The sequence below is a fragment of the Panthera onca genome, chromosome B3, assembly GCF_046562875.1.
Source record: "Panthera onca isolate mPanOnc1 chromosome B3, mPanOnc1 haplotype 2, whole genome shotgun sequence".
Taxonomy (NCBI): Eukaryota; Metazoa; Chordata; class Mammalia; order Carnivora; family Felidae; genus Panthera; species Panthera onca.
In genome coordinates, this window is record NC_138344.1 from 145,351,209 (window position 1) to 145,364,003 (window position 12,795).

The window sequence follows — 12,795 nt, forward strand, 5'->3', positions numbered from 1 at the left end:
GCTGGGGCACCACCCTGCTGCACCACTGCCCGGTCCTGCCTTTCTGCTGGCGGTAGGAGTCGGGGACACCGATTTTGTTTGCTAGAGCACTGCAGGAGCAGGGCCCCACACGGCCTCGCGGGAAATTAAATTTGGAAATCAGGTAGCAGCTTTGGCAAGGACCACAGCGGAGCCCCCGCAGAGCCCCGCTGACAGTCCGTGGGGCCCACGTCACAGCTATTAACCTTTTGCCCCAAAACACATGGAGGAGAGCTGCCGGGAACCCGGGAGAATTTGCCCAAGTGACAGTCACCGCGGGAGGCCAGCCCACCTTGCACAGCGATTGCCAGATGGAAAGGAGGAGTGAGGGAAAAGGGAATATTAATGGAACAGGTACCCACCGTGAATTAATAGGTACACAGGGCCCGGCGTTCAACAGAGAGCGTGTGTGAGGACCCCCGGGAAACCTCAGTAGGTTCCTAAGAGGGGAAATGGAGGGGCTCCTGGGGGCTCAGTCAGTTAAGCGTCGGACTCCTGATTTCGGTTCAGCTCATGATGTCACAGTTCGTGAGTTCAAGCCCCGCGTCAGGCTCTGCGCAGACAGTCCGGAGCCTGCTTGGGGTTCTCTCTCTCTCTCCCTCTCCTTCTGCCCCTCTTCTGCTCTCTCTCTCTCTCTCTCTCTCTGTTTCAAAATGAATAAATGAATTTCTGAAAGGAGGGGGGACCGGTACAGGCCGTGCTCCCTGGCCCCGTGCAGGAACACAGAGTCAACAGCAGGTAAGGTCTCTCTAAGCGGACGCCCCGCGGACCGCACCCCACCGGCCCCGCACGGCCCTGCTGCCTCGAGCGCAGGGCGAGGTCCTCTGTGTCCTGGAGGCTGAACGTGACAAAGCGTTCACAGACGCCCCACACGGGCGGCACTTCGGTCCCGTCAGCTGCCACGGCCAGGGCCCCACGCGGCTCACACAGTCTTCTGAGCTGAAGAGGAAATGCAACACGAAACGTCACATCACAGACCCTTGGTCAGTTTGGGGACGAGGGCGCCGATGCCAAAAACCCCGACGTGGCCCAGGAGACCGTGGATCGCCGCGACTCTGACCCGGGTGACAGGGCGTGAGACTACGTGTTCCTTTAAGAGGCCGGACGCGGAAGAACACCCCATCCAGAGCCAGGCCCCGGTCCCCCCTCCCCCCCACTGCCTGTGAGTGACACTTGTCACTGCGCAGCCTGGGTTCTCCTTGGGAACACGTGACTTCTAAACCACAGAGGAGCAGAACACGCTGTGCATGCGGGGAGGGAACGCCAGGCGTCCGCAGCCCCAGCTGGACTCTACTGCCCACCGTCGCCTCCTCAAGGTCAGGGACATGGAGGGACAGCCGGCCGGTGCCCACAGCCCAGGGCTGCTTCCACAGGACGCTTCAAACACGTCCTCCCACAGCAAAGCAGACCCCGGTGCCCACCCTCCCGAGTCGGCCACCCCGCGTTGTCCAGATGGGCCCCACCCCGTCAGCTGTCTGTCCCTCAGAGGCACACCTCCGCCCAGTCTCTGAAAGCTCTCCAGCAGACAGACGGTTAACTAACTAGAGTTCGGAAGTTGTTTACGGTTCTCTATTTCTTTCGAGGAAAGCTGTAGACACGGCCCACCGTACTCAGCGGCAGAAGGGGGTGCACGCTGACGCCCGCGGCGTGATGACCCTGAAACCCCACGCGCAGGGGAAGAAGCCAGGCGGGAAGGGCCCCCCCCCACGCGATTCCACTCCAGCGAAATGTCCCGGGTGGGGGCGCCGGCAGAGACGGAGGGGGCTCAGGGCTGCGGGCCCGTCAGCCGAGTGCACCACGAGTGCCTTCTAACAGAAGCCACTCCGGAACGTTCCTCCTGCCGCTCCCCTAAGTCCCCGTCCCCACCCCCAGGGGCAAACCTGACTGTGCCCCGTCCCCAACTCCCCACGAGAACAATCACACAGCAGAGGCCTGTGCACGCGCCTTCCGCGCAGGGTTTCTGAGGTCACAGCACGTGCCAGAGGTTCACATGGGCGGTCTGAAAGCAAGCGGCGGCTCGGTCTTCCAGATACTTCCAACAAAACCACAATATCGTGATGGAATCCCCACCATCGTCACCTTGAGAGAGACAGTTCTTTTTTTTTTTTTAATTTTTTTTAACGTTTACTTATTGTTGAGACACAGAGAGACAGAGCACGAGCAGGGCAGGGGCAGAGAGAGAGGGAGACACAGAATCCGAAGCAGGCCCCAGGCTCCAAGCTGTCGGCACAGAGTCTGACGACGTGGGGCTCGAACTCACGAACCGCGAGATCAGACCCGAGCCGAAGTCAGACGCTTAACCGACTGAGCCACCCAGGTGTCCCCCCCTCTTTTTTTTTTTAATGGGGATTGTTTTAATCCCTATTTCCACAGTGAGTATTCCTCGCTGTGAGAAAGTTAGTATCCAGAGCCAAACTTCTGCTACGTCTCAAAGACTTAGCTCTAAGCACCTTTGTTCACCCAAGGACACTGGGGACAAAAGAAGTTTTGTTTCTGTAGTTACAAATAGCACATTGATTCACTCTCCGGGATCACGGAGGCGGCGGGGTGTGGCGGGCGCCTGCGCAAGTCGGGGCGCTGGACCTCACTCCCCCCAAAACTGCCAGCCCCTGCTCGCCCAGGAAGTCTTTGGGGACTCCCCGCATCCCACCCCCGCCCCCCCCCCCCAATCCCAGGCCTGATTCAGGGCCACTGGTCCCCGAAAACAAAGGAGGGTGATGCCGCCTCTGGCCACCAGATGGCGCTCCTCTCACCCAACTAGCCGGGGCCAGCGGCAGGTGGTTCCCTGCACCTGCTAGAGGGAGGGCTCCCTGCACCTGCGGAATTGGTGGGGTCACTGGGAGCCGCCATCCTGGGTCCTAGCTCAGCCCCCCGCCTCCGGCCAGCCCCCTCCTCTCGCTGGCCCCCACCCTGGGGCAGAGGCACTGGATGTGACAGGACTGGGGACATGATGCCCTGGAGCTCTGGCACGATGTGAAGGATCCCACAGCTGGGTGGACCCCCACCCCCACAAAGGCAGGCGGGGCCCCTGCTGGGACCCAGGCTTGGCCACGAAGGTCCTGAAGGTGGCTGGGTGTCGAGGACCCCTGTTCTGTCTTCTGGCCCCCTGCAGAGCTCCGGAGTCCCAGCTCCAGGGAAGGTGGTCCCGTGCCCCTTCAGAGAATGACCGCGCGGCCCGCTGGAGGGAGGACCTGTGCCCAGGGCCACCCGGAGCCAGCCCTGACTCGTCCAGCTGAGAGCCGTGTGGCCTGGCCGTGGTCACTGCCTGTGGGGCTGAGCTTGGCACGTCCTGAGTCTGGGGTGGTGACTCCTGTCGGCGACCGAATCTGCAGTGGGCCCCTCCCCCTCCCCCCGCCCTGCCTGCTTCTGGGGTGGGGTGGGGGGAGACGGTCCTGCTGCATTCTGCTGCGCTCTGGTGGGCTGCGTCGTTGTGTCCTGCGTGTCGTGCGGCCCTGGGTTCGCAGGTGCCGGAGGATGTGTCCTCAGCGCCTGCAGAGCTCTTGTGGCGTCCCCTGGCCCCTGTGTGGTCCGTGCCATCCGCCCACACATCCCGTGGTCCCGAACACCTGGGTGGGCGTTTTCCGGGGTTTCCCTTAGACAGTCTAAGACCTAAGAGCCCCAGGGCCTGATAATCCTACAAAAACGCGTCCCAGCGTTAGTCATTCTGGCTCAGTTTCCCTGAGTGTACGTGACGTGTCCTTTCAGCACGTGAGTCCCAGACTTTGCGGACCAGGTAGGTTGACGTGGGTTTTAGTGTTCCGCGTCTGCTCTGCTCCGGTGCTGTGGGGTTTTCCCGGGACGTCCGACTATAGGCTGTTGGTTCCTCCGCTTTCTCTCCTTCCCTTGCACGCGATCGACACGTGACTTACACGTCACGCCCTTCACCCACCTCACGCGTGCCATTCAACGGTTTTCAGCGTCTTTACAAAGTCGTGCAGCCAAACCACGAACCTGCTCTACTCTCAGGACGTTTCCTCGCCCCGAAGGGACCCCTCACCCCTGTTAGCCGTCCCAGCCCACACCCCCAGCGACGCCGCAGCTCCGCCCTCCGTGCAGCCGCCCCGCTGCGCCTGAGCAGATGCCCCGCGCGCCCTCCTGCCCCCACCCGTCGAGGCGCGTCTGGGCGCTTGTTGGCCGTGGCGCAGCCGCGCCTGGAGACACCCCAGCGCGCCCGCTTTGCCCCTTTCCTCGATTTTCCGCTTTCTCTCCAACCCTTTTCATGCGTTTTTACTTCCTTCTGTGCTTCTCCAAATGCTTTTGTGTGCCTCCACTTTTGTGGCCCCTCTGCTCTAATCTTCATTTCCAAACTAATGTTCAGTTTATTTCTAATTCTGATTTGCGGTATTTTTCACATATCGTATGATTCCTGCGGTCTTCAAGCTCGTTTTGAAGTGCTGCGTCGTGTATTCGTGTGGCCGCCAACCGCCCAGAGGGCCTGTGCGTCCTCGGCGCCCAGAATTCCTGCCCCTGTGGGCTCCCACCTGCTTCAAATCAGGGCCAAAGCTGCACACGGCGCGCGTGAAGGACGTCGCCCGTGCTGGTTTCTGGGACTAGGTCATCCGTGGGATGGCGGCCGCCCCCTTGGTTTCTCGGAGCACTTGTGGGGGCGGGGAAGGGGGGGGCAGCCGTCATGTGGTGAGGAAGCTCCAGCAGCTCACATGGAAAGGCCCGCGGAGAGTCACAGAGAGGCCCGCGTGGAGACCCACACGGAGGGGAGCACTCAGAGGGGAGCACACAGAGGGGCCCACGTGGAGGGGGCCACGCGGAGGGGAGCACATGGGGGGAGCACACGGAAGGGAGCACACGGAGGGGAGCACACGGAGGGGAGCACTCAGATGGGAGGACATGGAGGGGAGCACTCAGATGGGAGCACAAGGAGGGGCCCACGTGGCGGGGCCCACGCGGAGGGGAGCACACGGGGGGAGCACACGGAAGGGAGCACACGGAGGGGAGCACTCAGATGGGAGCACACGAAGGGGCCCGCGTGGAGGGGCCCACGCGGAGGGGAGCACATGGGGGGAGCACACGGAAGGGAGCACACGGAGGGGAGCACTCAGATGGGAGGACATGGAGGGGAGCACTCAGAGGGGCCCACGTGGCGGGGCCCACGCGGAGGGGAGCACACGGGGGGAGCACACAGAGGGGAGCACTCAGATGGGAGCACACGGAGGGGCCCGCGTGGCGGGGCCCACGCGGAGGGGCGCACAGGGTACCGCATGGGTTTTGTGGGCCTCTCTGCCCATGGGCCCCCGTCTCCTGCAGGGACACTAACCCTCTCCTCCTCGTCCTCTGTTTTCCTTCGAGCGTCTGTGCAGGTTCTGACCATGAGTCACTCCGCGGCTCAGGCTCCTGTGAAATCCGTTTCTGGTGCTGCTCCTCCCACACCTGCCCCAGGTCCGTGTCCCTCTGCCCGCCCCCTGCTGTCTAGCTGGCCTTTCCTGCCACTGTGTTGACCCTGCACGTCCCCGTGTGGATCTGTCCCTCTGAGAGCTCAGGGTGGCCTGACTGCTGACCCTCGCCTCCCCGCTGACGTGGTGCCCTCCCTGGGCAGGTGGACGGGTGACCACACCCTCCCTGTGCCCCAGGGGGTAGGGGGGGCCTCCACCTCACCTTATTCCCGCTGCCGGTCTACACGGCCAGTCTTACCTGCAGTGGTTCCTGTCGCCCTGCCCGTGCCGGCCCCGCCCTCACGACTTGCCCCAGGTTCAGCTGCCCGGGTCCCCATTTGTCGTCTACGATCGTGGTTGCCAAACCTACTGCTGCCTTTTCTCATGAATTTTTCTTGTTTCTTACTGACAAAGGGCTCCTTTGTCTACTCGCGTGGATCTAACCCGTTGGCTGTATTTGATTTGAGGTCTTCATGCCTATGTACATCACATTCTCGGTACATCTGTCCCCGTGACGGTGCCCCGCACGCTGAGCAGGGGACGCGCACCGGCGCCTCTGGCCACTGTGGCCCGAGAATGCGCATTCTGGCTCTGGTTCTGTGTCCTGAGCTGCCCGGCCTAGTCGCGTATCCCCAGAGCCCGAGGGGGACGGGGGACGCCTCCCGTGAGACCAAATGTATGTTTGCTCTGCATCGTGCTTCTGGCTCCCTAACCCCCTGGGGTTTTCTAAGTGAGAAGAGCCAATAAGGTGTCTTTTGTATCATAATGGGAGACGCTGGAAAGCCCCGAGGATGGCTCTGGTGGCCAGGGATCCAAGCCTGTGATCTGAGAGCAGGAACCACCTGGCCTCTGGGAGGGGAGAGGGCCTGGGGGTTGAATGGATCACCAATGGCCAATGACTTGATCAAGCCTCCGTAAAAAGCCAAAGAAGGATGGGGTTGGGGTCAGAGAGCTTCGGGCGGTTGAACTCTTGGAGACTGGGGACAGCGGTGTGCTCAAGGGCTCGAGGGAGCTCCACCCCTCCCCTCCCCTCGCCCTGCCCGGCTCTGCAGCTCTTGGGCTGTTCTGAGTTCTAGCCTTGACGATGACCGGCTGACTGACTAAGTAAAGTGTTCCCTGAGTTCTGTGAGCTGCCCTAGCCAACCAGGTGGGCCCACGGAGGGAGTACTGGAACCTCCGATCTATAGCCAGCTGCTCAGAGGCACAGGTGACAACCAGGACGGCCACCGGCATCAGGAGTTGGGGGAGGGGCAGTCTTGTGGGACCCAGGGGGCTGAGGCCAGTCCCCAGGAGGACGGTGTCGGAACCGAGGAGAGTTGTAGGGCCCCCGCGGGTGGGGTGGTGGGGGAGCTGATGTGGGAGGCACATTCCCCCTGCAAGTGCCCTCAGCAAGCCCCCCGCCCGGCGAGGGCTCCCTAACCACCAATCGCCCGCCCGGGCGCCGAGGCCGAGGGCGGAGGTGGGCTCCCCAGCAGCCATCACCTTGTTCTCAACAGCCCTCACCCTGGAGGGCCGGACCCCCACCTCCTCCTGGCCCTCCCCACCGCCGCGCAGCCGCCCGGTTCCAGACAACCTCAGTGCCCGGGTTTCCCCCTGGGGTCCATCCTTGTCCTCCTTCTGTGGTCCACCCGGGGGGACGGGGCAAGAGCTCGCATTAGCCAGGAACCGGGACAAGACAGAGGAGACAGGCCATGGAGGGGCCCTGGCGGGGAAGACGCCTCCCACCCCGGGAGCTCTGCTCTTCTGCTGAGACGTCTTAGCCTCCGCAGGGTGGGCACCCGTGGCTGGTTAGAAGGGCCCCTAGGAAGCCCGCCGGTAGTGGACGAGGCCGTTCCCTCGCCTCTCAGCAGGGCCTGGGGGCCTGGGGAGGCCGGGACCACCCCCCTGCCACACACACATAGCAAACCTTCACCAGCTGCTCCGCGGGGCCCTGTGAAGCTGGGAGGGACTCCGGGGCGTCGAGGGGCAAATACCGTCCCCCCTCAAGAAGGTCGAGTTATTCACTAGCCTCCATAATAAATAAATGAGAGCCACAGTACTTAACGGAAGGTGTTTTAATTCTTATCTTGACCAGAGAAGCAATCCCCCTGCCAGACACGAGTGCGTGCTTCTAGGTCGTCCTGCGCACTTGTCCCACCTTCCAGCGGACACCGGCTGTCCCCGCGTGCCCCGCCCCCACGCCCAGAGCCGGCCCCGCCCCTACACCCCGGGATGGCCCCACCCCCAAGCCCATGGATGGCCCTGCCCCCAGACCTTGCCCCCAGACCCCGCAGGCGCAGCTGTGGGAGAAAGGACCCCCTGACGTTCTGGAGACTGAGGGTTGGCCCCGGGGACACCTGCGAAGAGACCAGGGGGCGTGGGGGTCCACGCGGGAAACTGCCCTCCAGGACCAGGAGCTCCGGGTCCCTTCTGCGGGCCCTGCTGCGATAGCTGTCTGCTGTGGGCCGAACTGTGTCCCTCCAACTCACGTGTTCAAGCCCATATTCCAGTGTGACTGGATTTGGGGACAGGCCTGGGTGGGGCGGGGGGGGGGGGGGATGTCAAGGTTAAATGAGGTCATAAGGTCCTGATCGGATGGGGTGGCACCCTCACGAGAACAGAAACCCCAGAGCCCGCTGGCCGTGGGAGGACACAGCAAGAAAGTGGCCTCTGCGGGCAGGGAGGGCCTCCTCCGGGAACCTGACCCTGCCTGCACCCTGCCCTTGAACTTCAGCCTCCAGAACGAGAAACCAATGTCGTCTAAGCCCCCAGCCTGTGGTGCTCAGTTCCAGGGGCCCTGGCCCCCGAGGGCCTGCCCCTGCCCATGAGGCTGCTGGGAGGTGTCACCCCACAGCCACCGAGGCCCCAGGTGGGTCCTGAGAAGGGCTGATATGCGCCAGCAGCTGAGATAGAAAGACCTGTGTCCCTGGAATGCAGCATCCCCTCCCAGGGCAGGTGACATCCCAGTCACAAGGCCTTCCGTGCCTTTGGCCAGGTGACCCCCGGGTGACTGGAGGGATGGCAGCCTCCGGCGGTCGCGAGACCACGGCACCTGCAGGGCACCAGGAACAGGGCACAGATTTGCCCCCCACCGGGCCACAGGGGCTCCGTGATAGGACCACGTGACCACCTCTCAGCGCTCAGACTCTCTTCTGGCCTCGACTCACCTTCCTGTGACTAATCTGTCATCCACAACACATCATGGACCAGAAAGAGGCACGGGGGAGCCTTCTGAAGGGGGGGGGGTCTCCCCACCTTGTTCCGGGTGCAGGTCCCACCGTCTGCTTGTCAAATGCCTGTGCGTTTTACTGCATGCAAATCGTCCCTCAAACACACACACCCCAGAAAAGTCGTCATTACTTTAAAAAGTCAGAAAAGACAGACGACCGAAAGATACGAATCCCCAAAGTGTGGTGCACAGAGGCCGCCTGGGAATTTGCTGACTTCCGTCAGCAACAGAACACGATATTCCACCAGATCTGCCACAATAATTTTAGTGACTGTGACTTCAAACTACGTGTAAACCAAAAATTTTTTTTAATTTTTTTTAACTTTTTTTTTAACTTTTTTAATTTATTTTTGAGAGAGAGAGAGACAGAGCATGAACGGGGGAGGGTCAGAGAGAGAGGGAGACACAGAATCTGAAACAGGCTGCAGGCTCTGAGCTGTCAGCACAGAGCCCGACGCGGGGCTCGAACTCACAGATGGCGAGATCATGACCTGAGCCGAAGTCGGCCGCTTAACCGACTGAGCCACCCAGGCGCCCCAAGAGACAACTTTTATTTTTATTTATTTATTTATTTATTTATTTATTTATTTATTTTAAAAAAAATGTTTTTTTTAACGTTTATTTATTTTTGAGACAGAGACAGAGCATGAACGGGGGAGGGTCAGAGAGAGGGAGACACAGAATCCGAAACAGGCTCCAGGCTCTGAGCTGTCAGCACAGAGCCCGACGCGGGGCTCGAACTCATGGACCGCGAGATCATGACCTGAGCCGAAGTCAGATGCTTAACTGACTGAGCCACCCAGGCGCCCCTGAAACATTTTTTTTAATGTTTATTTTTGAGACAGAGAGAGACAGAGCATGAATTGGGGAGGGTCAGAGAGAGAGGGAGACACAGAATCCGAAACAGGCTCCAGGCTCTGAGCTGTCAGCACAGAGCCCGACGCGGGGCTCGAACTCACGGACCGCGAGATCATGACCTGAGCCGAAGTCGGACGCTTAACCGACCGAGCCACCCAGGCGCCCCCCAAAATTTTTTTCAACAAATTACCTACCGTTGGGAATTCACCGCTTGTAGGGTTTTTCTTTCAACGTTGTGAACCTTTCTGCCGTCGGTACCCTGGCCACTCCCTCTCGGCTCTGGTTCCAAGTCACCATCTTGGTCTACGGCCGGACCACCCTGAACGCACCCCGTCCGTCTAAGTTATCGCCTTGAGACAAGTCCCAAGATTGGTATCGCTGGGGCAAAATGCACCCCCAGTTTTAATAGTTTGGGCTTTTTCTGTTTGTTTGTTTTAAATGCCATGTGAGAAGCAGTGATTTCAACAGACTTTCTGGTCCTGCCTCTCATTGATCTTTATTCCCCGGGAGGCTGGGGGTGCTGGGCCTGCAGGGGCAGGAAGGGTGGTCCCCCCCCCCCCAGGAAGGTCTCACTCCTTCTGGGGACCGAGAGGGGTCACACACACTAGAGCCTCTGTGCTAAGGCTCAGAGAGCTGTGGGGCCATGGTGGCCTAATGAGCTGAAGTCCCCGAGACAGGAGAGCCCTCGGAGGGCTGATGATCGCCGGTTCTGGGCGCTGGGCCGAGGACTGACCTCTGCCCAGGCAGGGAGGCTCGGTGACCAAAAGAGAGCCCAGCAAAACTTCCCACAGCCATGGGGCAAGGTCCTCAGACACGACACACCCTTGGTCCCACACACCCCAAAACACTTATGAAATCTTGGTGCTGTGCCCGGCCAGGCTCCCCGTTAAATCTCTGATGAGACCAGCCCCTAAACCAAGGCTAGCCAGAGCAAGACCGGGTCTCACCAAATGACGCCCCATCTGCCCTGCTCTGTCCAGATCGGGCTGTGGGCTCCAGCCCTCCTCCATCCTAACTGCCCGAGGGCAGCTCCCAGCAAAGGCCGGGCATCTCTGATTGGACCAGCTCCGTGCACAACCGTCCACAATCGCTGACACCGAGACACCTGTCCAACAGCACGGGCGCGGTGGCACCCAGACCCAGGCTGTAGGACGCGGACGCTCAGGAGGAGGGACTCGCATCCCACGCTGGTGCCTTATGTCGGAGGGCAGGCCAAAACCCCAGCGGAACCCACAGTCTTGCCGCTTGAAGCACCAGAGGGCGGACCTGGAGGTGGTCGCAGCGGCTGGAAGGCGAGAGGAGACCCCAGAAGGGGAGCCCCGAATACCCCCTGATAAGTTCTGCTCAAACCCCTGGCTGGTCTGTGAGCCACGCTGGCAGGGGACACAATCCTAGCAGCTCAGCTAACGGCACAGAGACCCCACGCAGAAGGGACAGCGTTTACGGTTTGAGTTGCTGTAAAACAAGAAAATGAATGATGCGAGAGGGAACACGACACAGCCCCAAGCCTCCACAGTTCCCCAGTCATGACGGGCATGCGAAGTAGCAGGAAAGGTGACTGACACCCAAGAGAAGTCGCGGAAGCCGAAGACATCCCGGGAGAGGGCCACGGAAAACACCCTTCCCGGGAGAGAGTGCATCAGACCCGGACAAGTCTCCCACACCCTGCACGAAGAGCAAGGCTGGAGGAACCGTGCATTTGGGCTAAAGGAAAATGACCCCAGGTGTAGACAGGAAAATACAGAAAAACGTGAAGAACCCATAAAAGGGTGATTATGTGTGAACAAAAGAGTGCAAAACAACGTTTGGAATCCCTCACCGAGTTTATTTACTATTTTTTTAACGTTTATTTATTATTTTTGAGAGAGAGAGAGAGAGAGAGAGAGAGAGAGAAACCAGGGGAGGGGCACAGAGCAGGAGACACAGAATCCGAAGCAGGCTCCAGGCTCTGAGCTGTCGGCACAGAGCCAGATGTGGGGCTCAAACTTGTGAACCTCGAGATCATGACCTGAGCCAAAGTCTGACGCTTAACCGACTGAGCCACCCAGGCCCCCTGAAATCCCTCGCTGAGTTTAAAACACAGGTAAAACTTCGGGCGTCACAACTGCGACAGAAAAGGTGGCGGGTGGGGCGGTTGCAATATGAATGAGCAGCAAAGGCTTGTGTCCAGGATGTATAAATATATAAAGAGCTCCTGCAAATCAACAAGAAAAAGATAGACCACCCCATAGAAAAGCGGACACGCAGACGAGGGAGACTAAGGCCAAGGAGACACATGGGGCAAACAGCACCAGGTACCTTGAGTAGGGGCGCGAGTGCGAGCAGCTCCCAGGGGAGCTTCGGGGCAGCGGCTGGGGCCAGGCCTACCACCTGCATGTTGGCCAGAGGGTGGTCCAGACTGTGGCTTCGGATGCGCTTGTCTGTGTCATGGCCACTTCAGTGAAAGTGTCCCGGGCGGAGCCACCGAAGCCACAGTGAGGAGAGAGAAGAGTGACACAGAGAGAGGAGGAAGCCGGAGAGGCTGCCCCGGCCCCGTGTCCACAAGGCTCGTTCGGCCTCCGCCGTGGCAGCCGTGGCTGCAGACACAGGAGGCCCGTTCTTTTAGCCAGCCCGGCGTCCTTTGTTGTGATAAAATACTTCTCTGAAATTCAACAATTCCTTCTGTTTGCATCCAAAAGAGAGAAATTTGATGTTTGATTTTAGAGTAAAGCATGGCAGGATTTCCCCATTCTGCTTGTGAGGGATTCCCGGCCTCCTCCTCTCCACGTGGCATTTGCAGAGGAAGAGGTCTGGAATAAGGTTTAGCAATTTAACGACGGCTATTTCTCAGTGGTCAAGTTTAAAACAACTTTTACAGACTCTTTTTGCAAGTTTTTACATTATTTGTTACTTTAATGACAAGCATTTTTCAAAATAAGCCATTCTGTGCCTCTGGTTTAGCCCTCACTAGCTGGGTAAACTTGAGCAACTTTCTTAACCTCTCTGAGCCTCCGTATTTACGATTTTAACATGGAGATAATATCGCCAAGTTCATGGAAAGGATTAAATTAGATCCTGCACGTGGAATGTCAACGTGTCTGTCCTTCCATTGTTTTACCAGCTGACCAGGGCGGGGTTAGCAGATAACACAGAAGAGTCCAGTTAAATCTGAATATCAGGCAAACAGCAGATAAGTTTCAGCATAAGTATGTCCCATGCCATATCTGGGACGTACTGATACCCAACATTGCATAGGACATGGTTATATACTTATACTAAAACAGTATTTATCTGAAATTCAAATTTAACGGGATGTCCTGTATTTTTATTTACTAAGTGTGGCAA